The sequence below is a fragment of the Anser brachyrhynchus genome (assembly GCF_964034855.1).
Source record: "Anser brachyrhynchus genome assembly, chromosome: 2".
Taxonomy (NCBI): Eukaryota; Metazoa; Chordata; class Aves; order Anseriformes; family Anatidae; genus Anser; species Anser brachyrhynchus.
In genome coordinates, this window is record NC_137695.1 from 94,526,774 (window position 1) to 94,536,852 (window position 10,079).

The 10,079-nt window shown below is 38.1% G+C and overlaps 1 long non-coding RNA gene across 1 annotated transcript in view; it reads left to right on the forward strand.

Moving 5' to 3' along the window:
• The window catches only part of LOC308190581, a 14,803-nt gene extending 9,716 nt beyond the window's left edge, over positions 1–5,087 (forward strand). The window contains exons 2-3 of the long non-coding RNA XR_013947346.1: positions 2,092–2,252; positions 3,387–5,087. This is a non-coding gene — a long non-coding RNA (uncharacterized lncRNA). The remainder of the gene's footprint in view (positions 1–2,091; positions 2,253–3,386) is intronic.
• The last annotated feature ends 4,992 nt before the right edge of the window (positions 5,088–10,079 follow it).

Sequence of the window (10,079 nt, forward strand, 5' to 3'; positions counted from 1 at the left end):
AAAGTAAGCTTTTCTCTACAAAATCTGCTGTTACATTATGAAACACTAGGGAAGATTTATAAAAACTTCCCTCAAGGAGCAAAAAAGGAGATGAATGACTATAGCTATACTGAGTTTTCTCAATGTGGAAGTAAGCTTCTGCTGCTAACACGCGATTAAGCTGAAGTTTCCATTGCTTACTCATAAGATTATAATGCAAGTTTCACAATACTTACGACTGTGAAGTTTTGCAGTGTTGTGGCTAATTCTCTGTGTCTGACTATGTTGGGTTTTAATATGCAGAGATTACCCTTAAATGTGGAGTCTTTTAGCAAGGCTAGTAAATTAAATTAATACTTTTAATTTTTTTAGAAACAGTAAAAGAATCATTCTCTGAGTAATTTGTGGTAGTTCTTATTAAATAGGAAGTACCTGAATTATTTAGGATGAATTGAACTGAGATAAATGAATTGGTAATAAACTGGTAATTTCTTGAAACTAAAAATAATTATTTAATTTAGTATGTAAAAATAACACAGAAAAGGTACTACATTTTTTTTCTTTTTTTTAGTTCTTACTTGTATGCTATAACTAGCTGAGCTTTATTACTTGCTCCTGTATATGTGTAAGATGCTTTGCACTACTTGCAAAATGGACATTTCTTCTACCCCTTCAAAGTAGCTGAACTTTAGACATCCCATGTTCTGCATTTCTTTCTTTGTAAGTAGGCATTTAAATCATTTTTTAAATATGAGAAATGTTTGGGTGCACCAATGTTATTTTGCTACAGTAAACTACTCACAATAAATAATGAAAAGAATTAATAATTAAAAGTTTTACTTTTAATTATTAAAAAAAATATTTAAAAGTTTTAAACCTTTAATTTAAAGCTAGAGAGAGGAAAGAGGAAATGGTGGTACTGAACTTCAGCACCAGGGAGCAGCACCATCTAAGAATTGCACTTCAAAGTTCCTCCCTTGAACCCCAAACTTCTTCTAGATGAAACAGCATATTTCCTCACATGTTTGTGGGTATAAACACATAATTCTCCATTTGGGTTAGTTTCCCAGCTGATACATGCAGAGGGAGGCCCATGGCAATATTTGTTTTTTGTTTTTTTTTTTAACACATCGACTCATACTCAACCCATTTACTTTTGGAAGAGTATTAGTACACAGCCTCGCTTTTCACACAACAGAGCGCATCATTAATGTAAATCTAATAAGACCATGGAAATGACTGTCAACTGTAAGACCAAGTCCCTACTCCAAACGGAAGGATTGAGGTTAGCAGTATTTTCTTTTGTCTAGGATTTATAAATAACAATAATGTCAAAGTAGAAGGTAAATTTTACTGTTCTCCTTGGGAACAGCTCAGCAATGCCCTCTAGCCCTTTTTGCAGTGATCATGGGAGCGCAAAAGAAAGTCTAAAAAGCATGCAATTACCCCCAGGAAATAATTACAATGCAAAAAGCAGTGGATGGTACAAATGACATTCCAATAAACGAGGTGAACTTGTATCATTGCCAAGCTTTGCCTCAGGGATTTTCCTGCCAAAGGAATATCAGCCAATTCCAAGAACAGCCAAGGATGGAGGTGGGGCTGCACATGAGGTGTTCCAGGTCCAAGCCTCAGGGAGCCAGAAGTTGTGGGCAAAGGAAACTCCTGCTAAGCCAAGCACTGACATTGCAACTCCCAAAAACCAGGGCAGCAAAGCTTGTTGGAAACCATGCCACACCCAATGCAGCCTTGCTTATATATGAGACTTTCTTATTCCAAACTTAATGATTAAGAGAAATATGGAAAGCAAAGTATTTTTTATGTCTAATTCTGTTTACACTCAATCTTATGGGAGCAGGATCTCTCTCTTTTCTTGGATTATATTAAATTTCAAAGTTTAACTCTGTTGAAGAAGTTTGTCTGCAATGGGCAGAAGCCAGAACCAAATCACACTGTAGTGTATTCAGTGTATTTAGTGTATTTATTATAGTGCATTTAGCACCATTTCGTGCATGATACTATTGTTCTCTTTAACTTACTTTTAAAATGTTTTTATACATTGCATATTGACCATTTCAGAATGGAAATCAACTCTTCCACATTTTTTTTTAGATGTTTCCTGGAAATATACAAAATAGTGCTGATGGGATACATGTATTTACATACATCTTTTCTGTGTCTGGATTGCTACTGTCATAAAAATGGAATTTGACTTAAAAGTCTGCAATGTCTGAATACATATTCAGGACCCTTGGTGGATCCATACTATGCAGGTCGGTACAACAGTGCTGGGTTCTAGACACTTAGTCAAACCAAACCCCTCTTCTCAGCCTTCCAGGGTACGCTGTCAAAAATGATCAAAGATTGATCTTCCAAAACCATCAGATTATCTGTTCCCCAGATAAAACAAGCAAATGTACAAAAATGCTTAAGTTGAAGTTGCCTCAAGCACTTTTACCTCGTATAACCAGCACATTTGGAAAGGTCCCGTTGACCTTGGCAGCATATTCAAACATGGATGAACAATTCTTGAGCAATTTTTCCAATGAATTAAGCACAAACAGGCATGTGTCATTGGGCACACATGCAGACTTTTCTGTCTCTTCTATCCCCTTAAAAATTAATAATTTCTCAGAAATGTTGTGAAAAAGAAGACACAGCAAGATGTATAGCCTAGTATATTACTGACTAGCATTTGGTAATTGAAATTACTTTGCTAAATGCTTTGTAAACACTGCAGAGTTGGCTTCTGATGAGAGACCAGTTAGTCAAATGCATTTTTTTATGACATTCATTTTAATCACAGAGTTATCATAATTTGGATAAGTGAACTGACTGTGCATAGTAAGGTTACCAAAGAGGGAAAAATTAAGAACTCGGATGCACTGATACTGTGTATTAAACTCAATCATCACCCTTTCGCAAAGGCAAAAGCTCCACTAGTGAAAGCAGAGAATAGTGACAAATGTATTACACACTGTGCAAGTTCACTAGTTTAAAAATGCTTTAGAAAAATGTAAAAATCCATCCCACTGCTGCAATTGTTATCTCACAGAAGTCATCTGTTCTTATTGCCAGGTGATTCTACAGATCTTCTCTTTTGTGCCAAATGGTTGTCAGACATCATTATCCCAGCACTATCAGTGCTTTGACGTGGACAGGGAATCAGTGTTACATCAATGCTGCTGCACTGAGGAGTACTCCCTACTTGGCTGCCTTTCTCTGTTTCCTAACCTGTCCCATCAAATGCCATTCTTCATTCATCTCCATGCTGCCCATTGATAATTCCTTTCTGCACCCATACCTAAACTTGCAAGTTGGCCTTCCTTCTTTCATGAATTTCAGAACTTTAGTACCTTTCTTTGTTTGTCTCACACTTATATTTCTTTTTTTTTTCTTTTTTCCAGTGCAACATATGAAAGAAAGAGGAAAAAAAAAAAAAGAAAAAAGAAATCTTGGGAGAAGGAGAGAAAGAGAAAATGAAGTAACTGTATTGTAAGACAGCACCTCAACTAGAAAAATTATGACTGCTCTGAAGCTTTCAGCACATATTTTTTTGTACACTACTCTGACTGACACCAAGCATAAATATCTGTTGCCATGAGAATCTCCACTTACCATTCTACCTTGTTCCTTCACACTTTTACATATTGATAGCATGTTCCAAGGGCTTTCTTGCCTTAACATCATGTATTATAGAAACAGCTTTTGGCTGCTGTGAAATACTCATCCCACTTTATACAAAACATAATAAAACCCTTAGTTCTATATTTTCATCAATAGATGTCAGGACAGTACACAAAGTTTATTAAGCTATTTCACAAAGTGGAGGCCAAGAATGAGAAGCTAATTAACCCAACAATCCAGTAGACTAGCCGTAAATGGACGCCATGTCTTTCAAATCTTTTACATATCCCCTGGTCACTAAGGCACACAGCCATACAAACCAAGTGAAACAGTCATTTACAGCCTAGGTAGAAGTCCAGTCACCTCATTGCTACACATTCAGCTGGAACTTTAACTATACGAAGACTGTGTGACTGGATTCATAACAGACCATTTAATTATGCTGTCTTATTTTCTTATGTTTATATCTGAAATGGCTTATAAAGCACATTTTCCTTACAGTTCAGAAAGCATCCAATAAAACTTAGGAGCAATTATAAATAAATATTACTTTTAAAAGACTAGCTAGACAGACAAAATATTTTGTGAATCAAATAGAATTATGCCATTTTTCTTAGTGGCTTGTTAAGCCAGCTAATGTGATTCCACAGTTTTTTTCAATCATATATTTGTAACATATGTTTGCATTAATTTATAATGTAATCATGTTGCAGTAAGTTAGCAAACTACTCCAAACTACTATTCATTAGTACAAGTGAGTTCAACCAATTAACTATCTTGGAACTTTTATTTAGAATTAAGAGCATAAGGAAACGTGAGAGCAGTTGAAAGCATGATTTCTCAGGGGAAGAAAAAAAAAAAAAAGCAAAGCTGTTTAATGTTAATTTCTGCTTGGTTTGATGTTTATTTGGTTGTTTTTTTTTTTTTTTTTTTTTTTCAGTTTGCAATAAGTGCCCTGTTATGATCACGGGAAAGGTTATTAGAGGAAAGAAAAAAAGTTTTTGTAGGGTTTATTTGTTCCAACAAAAGTTACATGATTTAAATAAAACAAACTGAACATAAAATATGTAAAGATAGTATGTATTGCAAATTAATAGCTTATTTTTAAAAAGGAAATTTAATAAAGCAATGTTGTTAGCAATTTAAAAACTGGTAAAAATTATACTTAAACATGACGGGAATGTTGTCAAGTTTTCCTACCTGCGCTGGAGTGCAAATAACTAGTCATTATACCTGCTTTAATTGCAATCAGACTGAACTAGATGACAATATTATTCAAATATAGAACTGGAAAAGTCATTGTCTTTCCAGAATGGAAACAGGATTTTAAAAGCAATGTGCGCTCTCATCTTCACTTTGTATGTAGTTCCCTCACATAAACCTAAACAACTACAGCTCATTGTCAGTGAACCAGTGATATGATTCTGAGTCCCAACACAAAGTTTTGTTGTTGTAATATAGTGAAGAAATTAAAATTAAAATTAAAATGATAGTGCAAAGAAAAATATTTTTCTACATCATATTTATTCTTGATTAAAAAGAATCTAAAATCAAACTATTGTTATAATCTCAAAGTAGTATTAAGGATGGCAAAAATGCTTGATTTTTAAGTATTTGCATTGAAAAGATATATTTGATGTGACAGTTTCCATGACAACAACTCAGTTTCAGTGCATACTTGAGTATATGGTTGTGTAAAAGCTGTTGATGCATGCAGCTTTTACATGACATCACTATGACAACCTTACAATTTATATTCATATATAATTGTTTCATTTCTTTCTTAAATGAAAAAAAAATCAAGACTACAATGTTTAGCTTTTCTGAATCTTAGTGTTCTTTTAAGAGTGGTGGTAGGATCTTTTAATAGTGCTGTAGAAATATCAGTCCCATAGAGAACCAAAGAGAAATGACAAAAAGTTTTCATTTCACTGTATCTTCACACTTTACATTTCTCTAGATTCTTGGTTGCCCAAGCAATTTGTGATTTGAAATGATTATTCATTCCTTCCTCATTACTACTCACAGATTATTTTTTTTCACAGGCAGACATTTTTTTCTTTGGACTTTCCAATCAAAGTACATGTATAATTCTAAAATTTCCAGGAAAGAAAAAAAAAAAAGAGAGAGACCTTTTACAAACAGATAAAGTACTGGATAAGTACAAGGCTTATGATAACTCTGCATGTAGGAGAAAATTTCTGCTCAACAGGAACACAAAAAGTAGATTAATGAAAAAAGAGACCAGAGAATCTCAGAAAACAATTAGACATTTTTAAGAGTCTACAATGGGTGTAGATGAAGCATGAATTAGTTCTGTAAAATAAAACCTTTGTTTAAGAAAAATAAATAAGTAGAATAGAAGTGCTAGCTGTTAAAAAAAAAAAGAAAAAAAAAACCTTCTGCGAAGTTGTAGATGGGCTTTATGAAAAGTTTTCCTAGGAACCTAAGTGTGAAATTTCAAAATCTCCAAACCTGCTTTCATGTTAAGCACTGAAACTCATAAGGGGATCACCAAAACCTCAACAGGGAGGACTCACCTAAACTTTCTTTTCTTGCTGTTACCATTAGTGGTTAAGTAGTGATTTCTGTGTCAGCTTAACAGCTGCTGGCAGCTCAACAGATGTGATCCCATGTCACACAGTGCAGAGAGGCTTTCAGAGCTTGGTAGCCTCAAAAACAGTCTTGAAGTTTTGGTCTTTACTATAGAGTCGAGTGACATAAGCATTCAAAGACAGAGGATCAGAGAGCCATCTCCCCATCTTGTGTAAAGAGCATCCCCACAGCCAGACTGAGAGGTGGGGCCCAGCCACAGTTAATACAGCTTTCTTCTGGATGACATCCCTCTCTCTTTCCTACCAACATTTCATGGTTTGTTTTTTTTTTTTTTTTGCTTTGTTTTGCTTTGCTTTGCTTTGGGGGGAGGGAGGGTGTTGATTTTGAGAGAGAGAGACTTGGGGCAGAAAGACAGGAGCAGAAGGAAGGGAAAAGCTCACCTTTATCTGCTCTTACCCAGATATAGCCTGGGAACACACCCACATCAGAGAGCTCTGAATTAGTTTAGGCATAGCCAGCCATTCAGGTCAGATCCCCTCCAGCTCTCCTACTCTTGCTGCCTGAAGCCAACCCTCATCATGGTTACGCGGTCTACCTCAGGTACAGTTCACCCTAGCTGTGTGTACCTACTGTGCAGCGAAGGAGCTTGGAATGAGAAAAGCTCTGGTGGAGGTCTGGACAGGAGGGAAACAGCCTCAAGCTACCTTCTGGAGAAAGTGGCAGTCTGAGGTGCTGCCCCAAGGCAATGATGATTGTCTACTGCCCCGGCTGCTGCTTTCCCAAGAGGTGCTTTGTGGGGCAGGAATGGTTTAACAGGTTTCAAAATGTGTGGTGATGAGTGGAAGGCAGGGAACATAATGTAGGCCTGCAAGAAAAGCATTTCAGATCCTTTTAGTTCTTATTGTTGCCTTTCTGGTAATCTTTGAAGCTCATAAATTTCCTGGAATGCCGTGCTTATTAGAAGATATACATTGGTTTGGTTCAACCCCTTCAAATTTATATAGTTTCCTTAAGTTGAGACTATGAATATTTATTTCCACAGATGCCTGAATCTTTCTGTGTTGGATCACACAATGGTTCTTAATTTCATCACTCATATATGTATGTGTTTAGATAAGGAAACTTCATCCCAAAATCTGTGCTAGGTATGGGTCCTTGAGTATGCAGGGCTCCATCCTTTCTTCTAATAGCCATGGCACCACATTTTTGTGGTGGTAGCAAGGGAAACTTCATGCTGACTTCAGATGGATCTGTGTTGTCTTCTATACCTGTATGGTGGAGGCAAAGGAGAATGAAGCAGAAAGCAGACTGAGGCTTCATTAAGCAGAGAGCAGAGATGATATTTCTCTTCTTAAACTGTGGACTTCTCTGAGAGTCTGAAGACAGCCACCAGATGCCCATCTTTTCCAATGTGCTGCCTCACTACTTTTCAACAAAGTCGAATGAGAGCAGTGACAAAGATCACCCATGCACACAGACTAAAAACTGTACTACTTTTCAAGGAATAGTTATCCTAACTAATATAACCCCTTCCTAGCTATGGATTTAGGACAAAAACTTCTCACAATTTTGACAGCAGAGAAGCAGATTCTGAAACTTTTTGGCTGTGCTTCAGCCACTTATTCAAAACTTACAGGGATTGTTGTCAAAATCACATGGACATGATAGGGTTTATCCTAGTACGTAGCTGCACTTATGTGCTCATGATATATGAACAATATGAGAGAGAAAGTTAACAGGCAAGAGTCCTACAGATAATACAGGATCCCTTCTGCAGGGTGTCCAGAGGCTCCTCTGCAAGCTGATGCAAAACTGCTTGTGTGGAAATTTTCTTCTTTTTCCTTTCTTTGTTTCACCTCCATCTAAGAATATATAGGCTGAATATCAAGAATATTCATCTGCTTTTCAAGATTTACTCTTCAGGAGTTATATTCAACTCATACTGTCTACCAAATGCCTCTTTTAGTGTTAAAGATTCTCTGTTTCCTCATGAATGACCATCAACAGCCACAATGAGTAGGACTACTATGTTGACCGCATGGGATGTATAAACCATGGCCAACAAGCTGTGAAGAGAAAGATGTTTAGATTTGCCTCACAAAAATCAGTGAGAATTTACCTCCAAAGATGCTCCATCGTACCCCATAGGCACGATCTTTAGCCCTCTTGTAGTAACAGAGTTTGAAACTTTCACATGACACTCTGTATTGTGCTTGTGTGGCAAGAATTTAGGAGCAGGGGGCTGCAGGGTTGACCTCTGTGAGAAAACTCAAGAAGCTGTCCCATGTCAGATAAGAGTCAGTTCCAGCCAGCTCCAAAAGGGACCTGCCACTGGCCAGAGCCGAGCCAGTGAGTGATGCTGGTTGGGCCTCTGGGAGAGCCAACTGAAGGAAGAAAAGTCTGCTGTGCAGCAGCATCTTGGAGAGAGGAGTGAGAAACAGCCCTGCTGACACCAAAGGTCAGTGCAGAAGGAGGGCAGAAGGTGCTCCAGCTGCTGGAGCAAAGTACCCCTGTGGCCTGCAGGGAGGCCTATGGTGGAGCAGGCTGTCCCCCTGCAACTCATGGGTACCACAGTGGAGCGGATCTCCACACTCCAGCTCACGGAGGAGCCCCCAGTGGAGCAGGGGCAGAGAATGATGGTGAAGGATCAGCAGAGATGAAGCATCATGGACTGACTGCACCCCCCATTCCCCATTGTCTTGCGCTGCTCAGGGGAAGGACATAGAATAGGGTGTATGGAGGAGAACATATTTTTAGTTTGCTTTTAACTCTCACTGTTCTAGTCTGCCAGTGATGGGAAATAAATTATATTAATCTCCCTACTCCATGTCTATTTTGCCCACGACGATAAATGTTGAGCAATCTCCCTGTCCTTATCTCAACCCTTGAGACCTTTTCATCATATTTTCTCCCCCTTTCCCTTTGAGGACGGGGAGTGAGAGAGTGGTTGTGGTGGAGGTCAGCTGTATGGCAGGGTAAAAGCACCACACACTCAAGGGCGAGCCTCCTCTTACCTGTGAGGACTGGCTGTCAGATGACACCTGCATTCCCGCCACTATATTTTTACAGTAAACTCTTGTTTTGACCAACCAGGAAAGGGCCTCTGGTAGGGTTTGTGAACATTTGTTACTGCTTTGGGATTGACAAGCTGTTTTAGATCTTTGATTCTCTTCATTTTCACTATTCTAAAGATAAAATCTGTCTGTTTATCTGTCAGATTAGCTACAGCTATAATTTGCAATGGACTACATATGATAGAGCTAGACCTTGTGGAGAAATAAATGAACTTGAGGGCAATTTATGGTTAAGTGTACTGGGTCGGGCTGGGATGTTAACTTTCCCTGCAGCAGCCCATACAGTGCTGTGCTCTGCACTCATAGCTAAAACTGCAATGGTATCACACCAGTGTTGTGTCTGCTGCTGAGCAGCACTGGCACAGCATCAGGACCCTCTCTAACCCCCCTGGAGGTGGGCAAAGAAGTGAGAAAAGAAACATCACCAGGGCAGCTGACCTAAACCAACCAAAGGGATATTCCATACCATATGATATCACACTCAGCAATAAAAGGTGGAAAAAGGAGGAAGAGGGGAGGGGTGGGCTCTCGTTGTGAAAACGTCTGTCCTCCTCCCGAACACCGGCTATGTGCGTTGAGGCCCTGCTTCAAGGACATGGTCAAGCATCGCTCATTTGTGGGAAGTAGAGAGTAATATCTTTCCTCTGCACTTCCACATAGCCTTTACTTGTTTTGTTTAGTTTTCCCTTTCCCCCTCCCTTTCCCCTTTCTTTTTTCCCCTTTAAGTTGTTAATTGTTTAGTTAAATTGTTTAATTAATAATAATCTTTCCTTAATAATTATTTTTTTTCTTCCCTTTAATTAAATCATCTTTATCTCAACCTGTGAGTTGTTCTTTCCTTTA